The 12,006-nt window shown below is 37.8% G+C and overlaps 1 protein-coding gene across 1 annotated transcript in view; it reads left to right on the forward strand.

Moving 5' to 3' along the window:
* Window positions 1–1,278: 1,278 nt before the first annotated feature.
* Window positions 1,279–12,006, forward strand: part of LOC135701074 (uncharacterized) — a 42,564-nt gene continuing 31,836 nt past the window's right edge. Inside the window, exon 1 of the mRNA XM_065221784.1 lies at window positions 1,279–1,439. The gene's annotated coding sequence lies outside the window, so the exon portion shown is untranslated. The remainder of the gene's footprint in view (window positions 1,440–12,006) is intronic.

The following is a 12,006-nucleotide window of genomic DNA, read 5'->3' on the forward strand; positions in this document are numbered from 1 at the left end:
AAACTCGTTAAGTTTGTCCCGCTGGACATATTGACCTAGGGGAATTTACGTATTCTCGGCAACCTAAGCAGCGACCTTCTTTCTATAGCCTTTTTCTCTAAGGAACACACACATATGCAATATTGGTTTGTTTACAATCTTTTGCTGCCAGCTGCTCTAACAATTTCAGTCGAAAGAATTGTCAAAAACTGTTTTGAAACGCTTTTACAAAGCTCCAATCTTCTCTAGTGAGAGCGAGTATTGTCGGCAACCAGTTTTTCTTCGGCAACCGTTCCATTTCAACTGCATGTAAATCTGCTGTTCTATTATCGGCAACTCGAAATCAGCTACAATTTGTAGTGCGTGTGTTTTATTTCAAGAAAACCTTGCTAGATTGCTTTTTCTCAGTGGTAAAAATATAGTCAAATTGAAGCTGAAAGCATAAAGAATCGTTTGCATGCATTCAACGAAGTGTTTTCGTAAGAAAATCCAGTGAAAATAGTGTTTCAATTTGGGTTGCCGAAAATAGTCTGGCATGCCGAAGCCGTCATTTCCCCTACTTAGTTTTAATTAGAAAAAAAAAACAGTTTTTGGAGCTGGTTGCTTATGGAGTAATCTGGGCTCAGCACATATTAACGAAAGCTATTCAATTTAAATAATTAGTGGTGCCGCTGGTGTAGTGGCAAGCTTGATTGCCTTTCACCCCGAACGGGCTGTGCTCAATCCCAGTTGGCGCCACCGGGATTTTCTCAAGCATAATATCATTGATTACGCCTTCCTTCGAGGGAAATAGAGGGAAGTAGAACCGTTGGTCCCCGGTCTATGAGTTGATGGGTCGATAGGGTAGGGTTCAGGCATCCCTGGCGTCGGTAACATTGGTACTCAGTACGGAAAACAAATCAAGGAAAAACAAAATTATATGATTTCAAACTAAGTATCTCTGAGTGAAGTCCTTCAAAAATTAAAGATTTTCGATACCTACGAAAACCGTATTCAAGCAGCAAGAATTTCCGATGGAACCACCAAAATCAAGATTGCACACAGCCACTAAAATTATGCAAAAAACAACCGTACACATCACCGAAGCAATCTATTCTGGTGGTCGTCTCGTTTGCTGTTGACAACACACAAAGTGCTATCGCGATTCAGCAAAGTGCACCACACCGATATCAGCAACAGCGTTTTTTGGCTACACATAGACTGCCAGCGCTCATCCGAATCAACACCTTCATTCGCACGCCTCTAGTATCTACCTATCTAGTAGCACACCAACCTGCGACCAGCAAGCTCTCAATTCTTGCACACGATACCTACAGTGCCAAGTGACTCACGAAGATCCAGCGGATCTTAATCGGTACGACGAATCGCTTATGAATATTCAAATTAGGCTGCAAATTGCACTCTCTTTGCCGTTTGAAAAGTGCGCAAAGTTGGGAAACAACGAGAACCCAGTTACATAAGTGAGTGAGCTGCTAAATGAGAGTGCAAACAATGTGATCGTGCAAAGTGGAAATGAAGAAAAACGGCGTGAGCAAGTGGCTTGAGTTAGTCCAAGGTGGCGTCGTCGTCGGTCGATGTGGACAGGGTTGCTTCGACTCGCTTAGTTGAAAAACATGTTTTTCCGAATTATGTACGTGTAAGTTACAAGAAGAGGTTGAATAGTAAGGGCTGTCAGTTTCGCTTTCAGCGAGGCACAACCTCAGAGTGAGCGCTCACGAATCATAAAATCGCAGATTGTGTCACTCTGAAAGCGAAATTGACAGATTTTCTGTGTCAAATGCATTCTTTTCAACCTCTCCTTGTAACTTACAAGCACGAAACATCATCACAATTTCCGTCCGGCGGTTGCTGTCAACGTTCTTCAGCCAGCATGAAAATGAGCTGAATGATGAAAAGAACATAGTGACAAACTTGAATTATGTTTATTTGGCAGCTGCGGTGGAATAGAGATGAACTAGCCTCAGGCTAAAAATCTCTAAAATAAAGACAAAAAAAAAAAAAAAAAAAAAAGCTGCGGTGGAACTTCTTCTTCTGCTTGGAAATAATCCGTAAAACGGAAATACATCTCTGGAGGCACAACATTTTTTTAAGCAAAGTGAGTCGAAGCAACCCTGGATGTGGATGTTATCGTGGCTTATCTGCGCGACGTGTCGTGAGTTAGAACTCGTTCGATGTTCGATACTTGAAGAGCTAGAACTGTGTTACTGTGAGTGAGTTGGGCTGCAACTTGGGCGTAATCGAAAATGGTTGAGGTCAATGAAGATATGCACTCAGAGTTGGGTTTGTTTTGGGGGAATGCCTTCGAGTGGTGTGTGCAGTGTCATCGGAGAGAGGTCAATTGATTTGATTAACATGGGAGTTAGTTCTTGTAGTTTCGGAGCTAATTGGACGTCATAGTTTGGATGTTTTAGAGGGGGATTTTGCCGTAAAGTGAATCGAATTAATGTTCTTTCGAAAGATTCGACAGTTAAACTTCTGCCAATCATGGAGAATGGCTTGTTTATAAGAACTAATGTAAAAATTGCAGTTGAAGTACAATTCTCATGTAAAAATTGAAAAAAGATAGTTAATTTATTTATAATTTATTCAAGTAGAAATAAGCTTGCATGTTTTGTTATATCACCGAAAAATATGACAATTTAAAAAACAGAATTTGACTTGCGTTTTGGATCATTGAATTTCAAGATGTGACCGACATGCAATTTTTGCTTGATGGGACAAACTGACTTGATGTTGTTTGCACCTTTGTCATGATCAAAGTGCGTAGTTTTATCACAAAATAAGAAAGTAGATGCAAATTGATAGTGAATAGTTATGTTAACTCAAATTCGACGGAAATCTATATGGAACTGATAGGCGCTTATAAGCAGTAGAGTGGTACAATGTGATTCCGGTTTTATATGTCTACAATTAACAATGAGAAATTTAATATCGTGTTTGACCAATTTAACAATAAGCTGGGAAGCTGTGTCTCACACGTTGTCTAAAACCAATTGTCAGTATAAGTTTAATCGTCACGTCACGAAAATGATTCATTCAAATTTCCGCCAGTCTAAGAATCAAGATCCAAATAACACCTTATTGGTGAAACCTGTTTTAAAAATCCCCTGACCAGCAGAACCGTTTCCTAGTTGATTCAAATTACCATTGAATCCCTTGGATGAAGGCCACTGAAATCCAAGTCACATTTCATGAAATTCACCCCAAAAGCATGGCAACACTTCTTTATGTTATATTTACACTGCGATATCAGATTTTATGCCATCTGGAACGCATTCACCGGCACACGACCGATGAGCGTAGCTCAGTACCTGAGTCGAGTTCAATTCAAAATTGCAAGTGAGTCAGTAAGAGAGAGAGTAACATTTTCCTTACTTTTCGACGGAAAATCGACCACAATTTTGCAGGAGTATACTATAATCGACTGAGTGAAATATCCCTCAGATTTACAAATTCAACCAAATTTTAAGTGCCTGTCATTGACCGTGCATGCCATGGCATTGATTTTTATCTGCTGCGCCCGAGTTTGTGTGGGGCTTTAGGAGATTGCTCTGCACTGATAGCGAAGTTGAGTCATACCCGATATTCTCGAGCGGCAACGTGTACTGCCGAACCGCAGCTAAAGGCCTTTGGCGCCAAAAACCATCGCTTCACCTCGCTTCGTCGCAGTTATTTTGGCTCTGCTCACTAACGCCAGTAGTGGTGATTTTCAGAGAGTCGTAAAACTGAAAATTATTGATTCTTACTTTATGACCCTTTTCGGTGAGGTGTTCCTGTTGGAGAATCCCAACAAATTAAAGACGGTTCGCAAAAACGAAGAAGCCGATCTACGAATGAAGATGTGAGTTTGGGTGTGTTCGTGAGCTTGTCGCTTATTTGATAATAACATAATAAAAAAAGATTATTGTTTAAAATGTGGATTGAACACTAGGGTGGCGCAAATTGGCACGTTGTCTGGAGAACTGGGGGCGCACCCGCCAAATGATGAAAAACAAAACTGTTGTATGGAATACCTAAAGCAGGGCTGGCAAATGTCATTTTCAATGAAAAATCTCAAGCGATATTTACAGAGATACTTCTGTCACTATCATTGGATGAGAAAACGATGATAGAGATTTTCGTCAAAATCTCATCGAATTTTTTGTCATGACAGAACGTGACAGTGTTGTAATCATCGCAATTACTACACACTTGAAAAATTTCATGTAAATTTAAATCTTTTTAGATGTACTCAAAAGAAGCGGCTTAAATGACCTAAATTTACGTCTTTTCTTAAATTTACTCGAACCACAAACTCAAGACATATTTTTACATGTCGTGACGTAAATTTCTGTCACTGGTGCTCATTTTTACTGATTTTGATAATTTTTTAAAATCCTGCAATTTTACATCTTTTAGAGATAATTTAGTGTGGATTATCAAGCTGTTTGGTATTGCGAATGGTTTGGTTCTCCGGCAATTCATATAGATAGGCTCGCGTGTGGATATGTGGTGCATTGCATGCTTTGTGATTGATTTTAAATCGTTTGTTTTGACACTACAGGATATTATCGGACATTCGTATAAAATTTCACTTTGCCATTCAATATGGCGCTACCTCAAGTGCTGCCGATATGCCACAAATGACTCAAATATCACTTCACATCCCAACGCGCACTTAAAGACTTGTGAATTCCTAAGCAGCCGGATATGTTGTTTTATAAAATGTGGAATTCGCGCAGTCCAAACCACATATATTGCACCGGACACTAATTTTTTTCAATACCGTACCGTAACGCGATAAAACTGCGGAGTGCGTTGCCGATGACGATAGAAGCTTTACTTACTGCTTTCAGGTGCGTTGTCACCGCATCATGTAATTTTACATCTATTCGGACATAAAAATCTGTCACGAATGTACTTTTCAGTTTTTGGTCATTTTAGGTTTTTTGACACCTAATTTTAAAAGCATGACATATTTTTCAGAAGTTGATGTGATATTCAGTCATAAGACGCTATTTCACATCTAGATGTGTTTATTATTAAATGTCGACCTTTATTTTTTTTAAGTGCGTCTATGTGCACATAAAATTAAGTGCTTTATCAAATTACATGACAAGAAAATTAGATCCTACGTCAATTCAAGCTCGTGTAATTTTCAGTTTTTTTAAGAGTGTACTTCATTTAATGTTATTAAAGTTACTTGTACCGAGCAAATCCTAATAATATATTTTCTCTACGAATTACATACGGTTGTTTGCTTAAATTCATCTAAATCAGTTAGAAATGTTGATGTAAAAACCGCATAAGACTTATTTTCATGAGTGCTTGATCATTGAAAAATGAGAAGAAAGCTTATGATAGGTAGTTTCGTCTTGTGATAGTGAGAGGGCCTGGTTTCTCATCGTCACATGACGGCCATGATATTTACCAGCTCTGACCTGAAGAAATATTTCTAATGCTTCGAAATTTAAAGCAATCTTATATTTTTATATATTTTTAATATTAAAGAAAATTACCTCACGGTGCTCCTTTTTCTTATCAATTTTGTTTAACTTTCAGAAAGTTAGGTTTTAAGAAGCATAATGACATGCAATCATCAAAATTTGCAAATCGCTTAATTTTTGTATTTTTTGAATTTTGTTGAAAATTTACGGATACCATCCTTATGACCGACAATGTCACTTTGCATCTTGATATCGCTATTTTGAATCCTTATTTTTGAAAAGGGAATATCGAAAGCTTACTTTCAGAAAATTTTTACTCGAAAATTGTTTGACCGATCGGTTTGGTGTCTTCGGCAATATTGCAGGTAATTGATGAGACTTTAAAAAAAAAAAATGATGGGGTTGTGTACAAGACACGACCGCATGGTTGACGTAGACTACGTTAAACTGTGTAGTGAAATTCTCGTGCATTTTTTCTAGATATTGATTTAAAATACAGTAGAAGTAACCTATGATTTCGGTCCTATGTACATATTTTGGATTTACTACTTAGTAAAACTTGGTTAGTTTCAGGACCTCATAAAAATGCGAATACATATTCCATTTCATTTGATTCCTAACAATCAGATATGAGTAAGGCTTTCTTCAGGTGATTCATTGAAGCATCCAACAATGACCGTCATTATGGCTGATATTCCCTATCACTTTAAGATTTCTAGAACACAAATCTTGGACGGTTGTGACATCACTCATGAAATTGAAACTCCTTGTGTATTGGACTGCAACAAATGTGATGTTCCAGTTTCTTTGTTATAAGTTTTGTGAGAGCTGATATCTGTACTCTTGAAATTTTTATGTGGTAATGAGATTGATCAGAAATAAGGTTTCCTCAGCGATTCAACTTCAAAACGCTAAACGGAGTGCACAATTTTGCACCAATGTTATGCAACATTTTTTTATAGTTGATCGGGCTGATATCAATTAGCCATGAATCTCTCCAATTAGTTCTTGGTACATATTTTATCTACCGATTGCGTTCCATTTGGAAAATTTTCACTTTGATTTGCCATTTCGAAAATAAATTAAGATGTTCAAAAATGCTTATGTTGTTGATCGGCCGATTTTCGAGAAAGCGTCTGTCAAAATTGATTCCTGGAATAGTAGGTTTATTTGAAAATCTTCCATCAGTCAAATTTAAGTAAAAATTCACCAAATGGAACACAGCCTTAATAACTTGAGCACAAAATCGTTTCTTGTTGTTTGTCGTATTAGATGCTAAATAAAAACTTCTTTTATCGATATGTGTGCTGAAAATATCTGGGTCGAGTGAATTCAAGGAGAAAGTCGACGAAGAGAATCTTGTCAGTGTTACTTAGGACCTAATGCAATGTTCAGCTTGAATTGTTTCGCTTAGCTCTAGCAATGTAAACAGAAAATCGATGAAGAGAATCGAACATTACAAGTAGGCCCTTTTGACCGCTTACTGTCGAATTTCAGAACCTAGCACTGGAAAAAACTCGACGGTACCTCTATTTATGCTAAGAGATAAGCATTGCAAGTTCATTCTACTTGAAGAATTATGCAATCGAACGGCTTGCTATGCCTCGGCCCCATCAGCAAAAAAAACTGGGGTTGCATAAACCGTTCTATACCATAATTTTCCAAGTAGGAGGGACTTTCATAGCTAATTTAAAAGCATGCATAGAGGTACCGTCTGATAATTTCAGTGCTTGGTACAGAAAACTGTAATCTTTGTAGGAAAATCCTTTTTATCACCACAGAAACACCCCGTTCCCGTTTTCTTATGCAAAATAATATGCGTTCACAAAACGCACGAAATCCTTAAAAAAAAAACCATATTAAGATTTTTTTTAATTCAGTCATAGATTAAAGATGTACCGAGAATTAAATGCAGGGATTTATAGCTGTTCTGATCGTGAAATATTGACGATCAATACCGAAATTTCGCATAAATGTCAAACCCGTTTTGTGTGGTGTGCTGTTGATTTTCAGTGTTGCCCAATGATTAGGGAACTTTCATAAATAACGTAGTAATTGAGGGAGGAAAGGGGTTTCAGTAGTTGGGACCGGCCATGTATTCAGTGTATTGCAAAAGGAAGGGGGGGGGGGTAATTTGTCAAAAATGTACGTAATTTATGGATGGCCCTAATTTTACTTCCAAGGCTGTGTCGCAATGGGCGAGTTAAATTTAACTCGTGACAGAAGAGTTATCAAATAACCCTGCAATACGAGCGTGGTTATTTCGGACCCACTAGAAGTTAAATTTTGGTAATCGTGGCTGATTCCTGTTTGAAAACTGTTCAATTTCCGGCATTTTCGAACATTGAAAATAACTTTTGAAATAACACGTTAAAACGAGTTAAATTTAACTCGACAATTAATCATTTTGTCAAAATTCTGCATTCATGTTCCATCAGATGTCACTACTGTTGTCTACAGTGACATCTATCGGAAACTACACACAATCTGTTTTTCGTTAATTGTTCACAGAGGACACTGCAGTGCAAAACATGTTTGGTACCTCTACATATGCATTTAGATTAATATTCGAAGTCCCTTCGAATATAAAACACTCTGCACACAAAATAGTTCACCCCTTACAGAATTTCCCGCCGATGTTTATGAATGGGGCGGGGTAGAAAGTATCTTTTGTGCAGAATATGTAAAAAAGGAGGGACTTCGAATGGTAATCTAAATGCACATATAGAGGTACCACATATGTTTTGTAGTGTCAGGTACTCTATTTTGTAATCTGTGAAAGGGAAATCACAAATCGAGTGTCATCAAAATACTTGGCATGTTGAGAGATTGAGGTCGTGAGAGCAAAATTTCTCCCTCAGATTTGAATTTGTTGGCTCTCTGGGGACTGGTAGAAAAGCAGGTAAAACTGTATGGGGAAAAATCATTTTTATTCAATTGTAGCTTTTTAAACAATAATTTCCGGGAAGAATCTAAACGACATAGTCCCTGACTAATTTATTCAGGTTGTCGTTCACTTTTTTGACCTGAATATGCAGCGAAAGCGAATTATTCCCACTTCTCCTAATTTCAATATGGGGATTTTTATCACTTCCTACCAGTGGAACAGCACCATCTCTGTGTAAAATGGTCGGACGACATGATTAATTGGTACACAGCTCAAGAAGTATTTCTCGATTACTTTTTCGAAGGCACGTATCAAACAACGCAACTGGTAACTCTCCCACGCATGCTAACACTATCATCCGATAGAGGAAATTTTCCCCTACCTGATATAGTGGTGTTAGTATGTGGGACGAGCTATCAGTTATGCCGAACCGACGATAAAATGAATTGTTTACAAAAACTGATAAGTCCTTTCGAAAAAGTAATCGAGATTTGTAGTTATCATTCAGGCAAGGAGCGCGTGCGCCATCGAGGTGACGCCGCTACCAGCAGCCAGTGATCTCGACGGGAACGACGCGCAAAGTTCGAGGTGCAAAACTCGAACGCTGCGCGCTTGACAGAAACCGCCTTCCTACTGCTGCTGCTGCTGCTATCTACTTAACCGCCGTCCGAAGCGCTGTTTTATAACTTTTCAGATTCAAGCAGCACGATGTGCAACCAAATGGTATTCGCTTATCACGACTGGGTTTGGGGAGAACACTTATTTATTTCAAGAAAACAGTGATACAATTATCACTTTTTATTTGTACATTTTTAAAACAATTTTTAAGAAAAATTGAAAAAGCGTTTAATGTAACAGCTTACGAGAGTTATTTCCTATCGATTGGTGTATTTGAATTTTAATTTCATCTATAAATGACAAAGTTATAAGCGTTCAAAACCTTACACCTTTTCATGACGGTTGCGGTTTTAGATTTTAGATTTACCCCCAGTACCCTTCCATAAGACGTAGTCTACGTCAAAAAACATGGATAAAGAGGACTATGACAATTGGATGACGGAAACATAACCAATGGTCCATACAAGCAGTTGAGGATTGACCCCCTCCCATCTATGGTTAAACATGTGGATAAAACTTTGAAATAGTGCAAGGCGTTTATTGGCAACACTAGTAAAGGAATTTTAAAATATGCCTCAGCCCTTTACCACTCGCTCAGTTAACAGCAGCTTTCGTGTGATGGCAAACAGTGTAGTTCAATTTGTTGTGCAGTGAAAAAAATTATTTTTAATTACGTGTGAAATTGTGTTGTGTGCCGCGATTGATTAATTGCAACGCGTGCCCAATTGTATTTCATAACAGGATAAGTAGGAGAACAGGTTACAAAAGTAGCCGTTCTCGTAAAATTTTGCTTATTCTTCGATCCCCCCGGCGCACTGAAAGGAAGCAATTGCTTTCCTATAGTAGCTGCGGCGGTGAAATCGATATTTAATTGTCTCTTCTGTACCCTGTGTATTGTTGCATGCAGCGTCTGTTGACTGTGTTTAGATAGAAATGGAATGTCCAAAATGCGAGTCGGGGGTAATGGCAAGCGATCTGCCGTTAACCTGTAGTGGTAAGTGTTCTCGTGTGTTCCACATGAGATGCACTACACTTACAAGGAGTACGGCAAAGGTTGTCATGGAGAATGTTAATCTCCTATACAAGTGTGACGATTGTCTGTCTAGTTGTGACAAGCCGAGTGATTCGATCTCGCATGTTAGAAATATTGAGGAAGAAGTGAAGAGAATATCTTCTATTTCGGCCTCGATCACAAATATGCGAGATCAGATTGCTGCTCAAATTGATAACGCGTTGAAGACCGGTATGGAAGCTATCCGTTTAAATGTAAATGGTACCCTGAAGGAAGCCGTTGGCGGACTTGAAATATTATTAAATGAAAAATTGGAAAATATGACTAGTTCATTTTCGAGAATTATTGCGGACAAAAATTTAGTTGCAATGAATAAAAGCAGTGGATCTGAGCCGATTCCCTCTGAAGCGGGTCAAATCCCCGATGGTAATAGTAATAGTCATGACGAAGAGAATTCTACTAATGATAAAGTTAAATGTAGTTTCGCGGATGCTTTGAAAAACGGACAAGGGGACGGTAAAAGTAAGAATATCAGTAAAAATAAAGTTGAAAATGATAAAAGTAAGTTTGAAAGTAAAAAACTGAACAACCGTAAGGCTCGCCCGGTCATTGTGATTAAACCTAAAGAGTCCAAACAAGATTGCGAGGAAACTCGCAAGTTTTTGAAAACAAACCTGGATCCAAAAACACACAAAATTAGTAACTTTAGAAACGGGAAAGATGGCTCCATTATTGTTGAGTGTGCAACAGGATACAATGTAAATGAGGTGAAAAAGGGCATTGAAAGCAATTTGGGTGGAAACTACAACGCTGTTGTTCCCACATCGGTGCCAATGTTAAAAGTGGTGGGCATGAGCGATCAGTATTCCTCCGATGTCTTCATTGACTTCTTAAAAAGTCAAAATGAAGACATCGCAATTAATGATGTAAAAGTAGTTAACATGTTTGAAAATCCACGCTTCACTTACAACAAGTTTAGTGTTGTGATTGAAGTCGATATCGAGACGTATAAATGTTTGTTATGTGCGAAAAAAGTAAATGTAGGGTTTGATCGGTGCTCGATAGTTCCCGCGATTAATGTTTTGCGATGCTTCAGATGTGGAGAATTTGAGCACAAAAGCACGGATTGCAAAAATTGCGAACGATGCTCTAGATGCAGCAAACAACATAGCACCTCTAAGTGTACGTCAACTGTATTGAAATGCGTTAATTGTTTAAAAACTAATAAAGAGCGTAAATTAAATCTGGACGTCAACCACGCAGCATTTAGTTCTAATTGTTTTGTGTATAAAAAACTATATGATCAGAAAAAAAGCAGCTTACATTTCAATAAATAGCAACCAAGTTCCAGTAGTAATGTGAGTAAATTAGAGATTTTGTATTTGAATATTGCGGGGTTATCTACAAACTACGTAACATTACGTCAGATTGTAGAAGATAGTCGTCCACTTTTGGTTTTGTTAGCAGAAACACATATTGTAGAAATTGAATCTTTTGATCAGTATAGCATTCCGGGATATAAAACTGCTGCTTGTTTGTCACATTCGAGGCACACTGGCGGTGTTGCTATTTATGTCAAAGAATCAGTTCAATTCAATCTTCGCCAAAACGAAGTTATTGATGGCAATTGGTTCTTAGGCATTACAGTTGAACGTGGCATGAAGATGGGTAATTATGGTGTTTTGTATCATTCTCCCAGTTCAAGTAATCAGCGTTTTATTGAAATTTTAGAGAACTGGTTCGAGACATTTTTAGATTCTAGTAAATTAAATATACTTGCGGGTGATTTTAACATTAATTGGCATGATACTAGCAATTCGAACCATCTGAAGCAATTAGCTGATTTCTTTAATTTAAAACAATTAGTAAGTGAATGTACGCGTATTTCCCGGCACAGTAGAACTTTGATTGACCATGGTTATTCTAATTTTGATTCTGTCAGTTCAGTTACTCAAGCTGATTTGAAAATAACCGATCATGAAACTTTAGTAATTAATGTTTTAGACAGTGTTAACGATAACGATAATTTTGTAAAATTGAAGTGCTGGAGGAAATATTCGAAGCAAGCTGTTTCGAATCTTGTT

Source organism: Ochlerotatus camptorhynchus, unplaced genomic scaffold (assembly GCF_037179485.1).
Source record: "Ochlerotatus camptorhynchus isolate MF236.1 unplaced genomic scaffold, CSIRO-AGI_Acam_v1.1 ptg000149l, whole genome shotgun sequence".
Lineage (NCBI taxonomy): Eukaryota > Metazoa > Arthropoda > Insecta > Diptera > Culicidae > Ochlerotatus > Ochlerotatus camptorhynchus.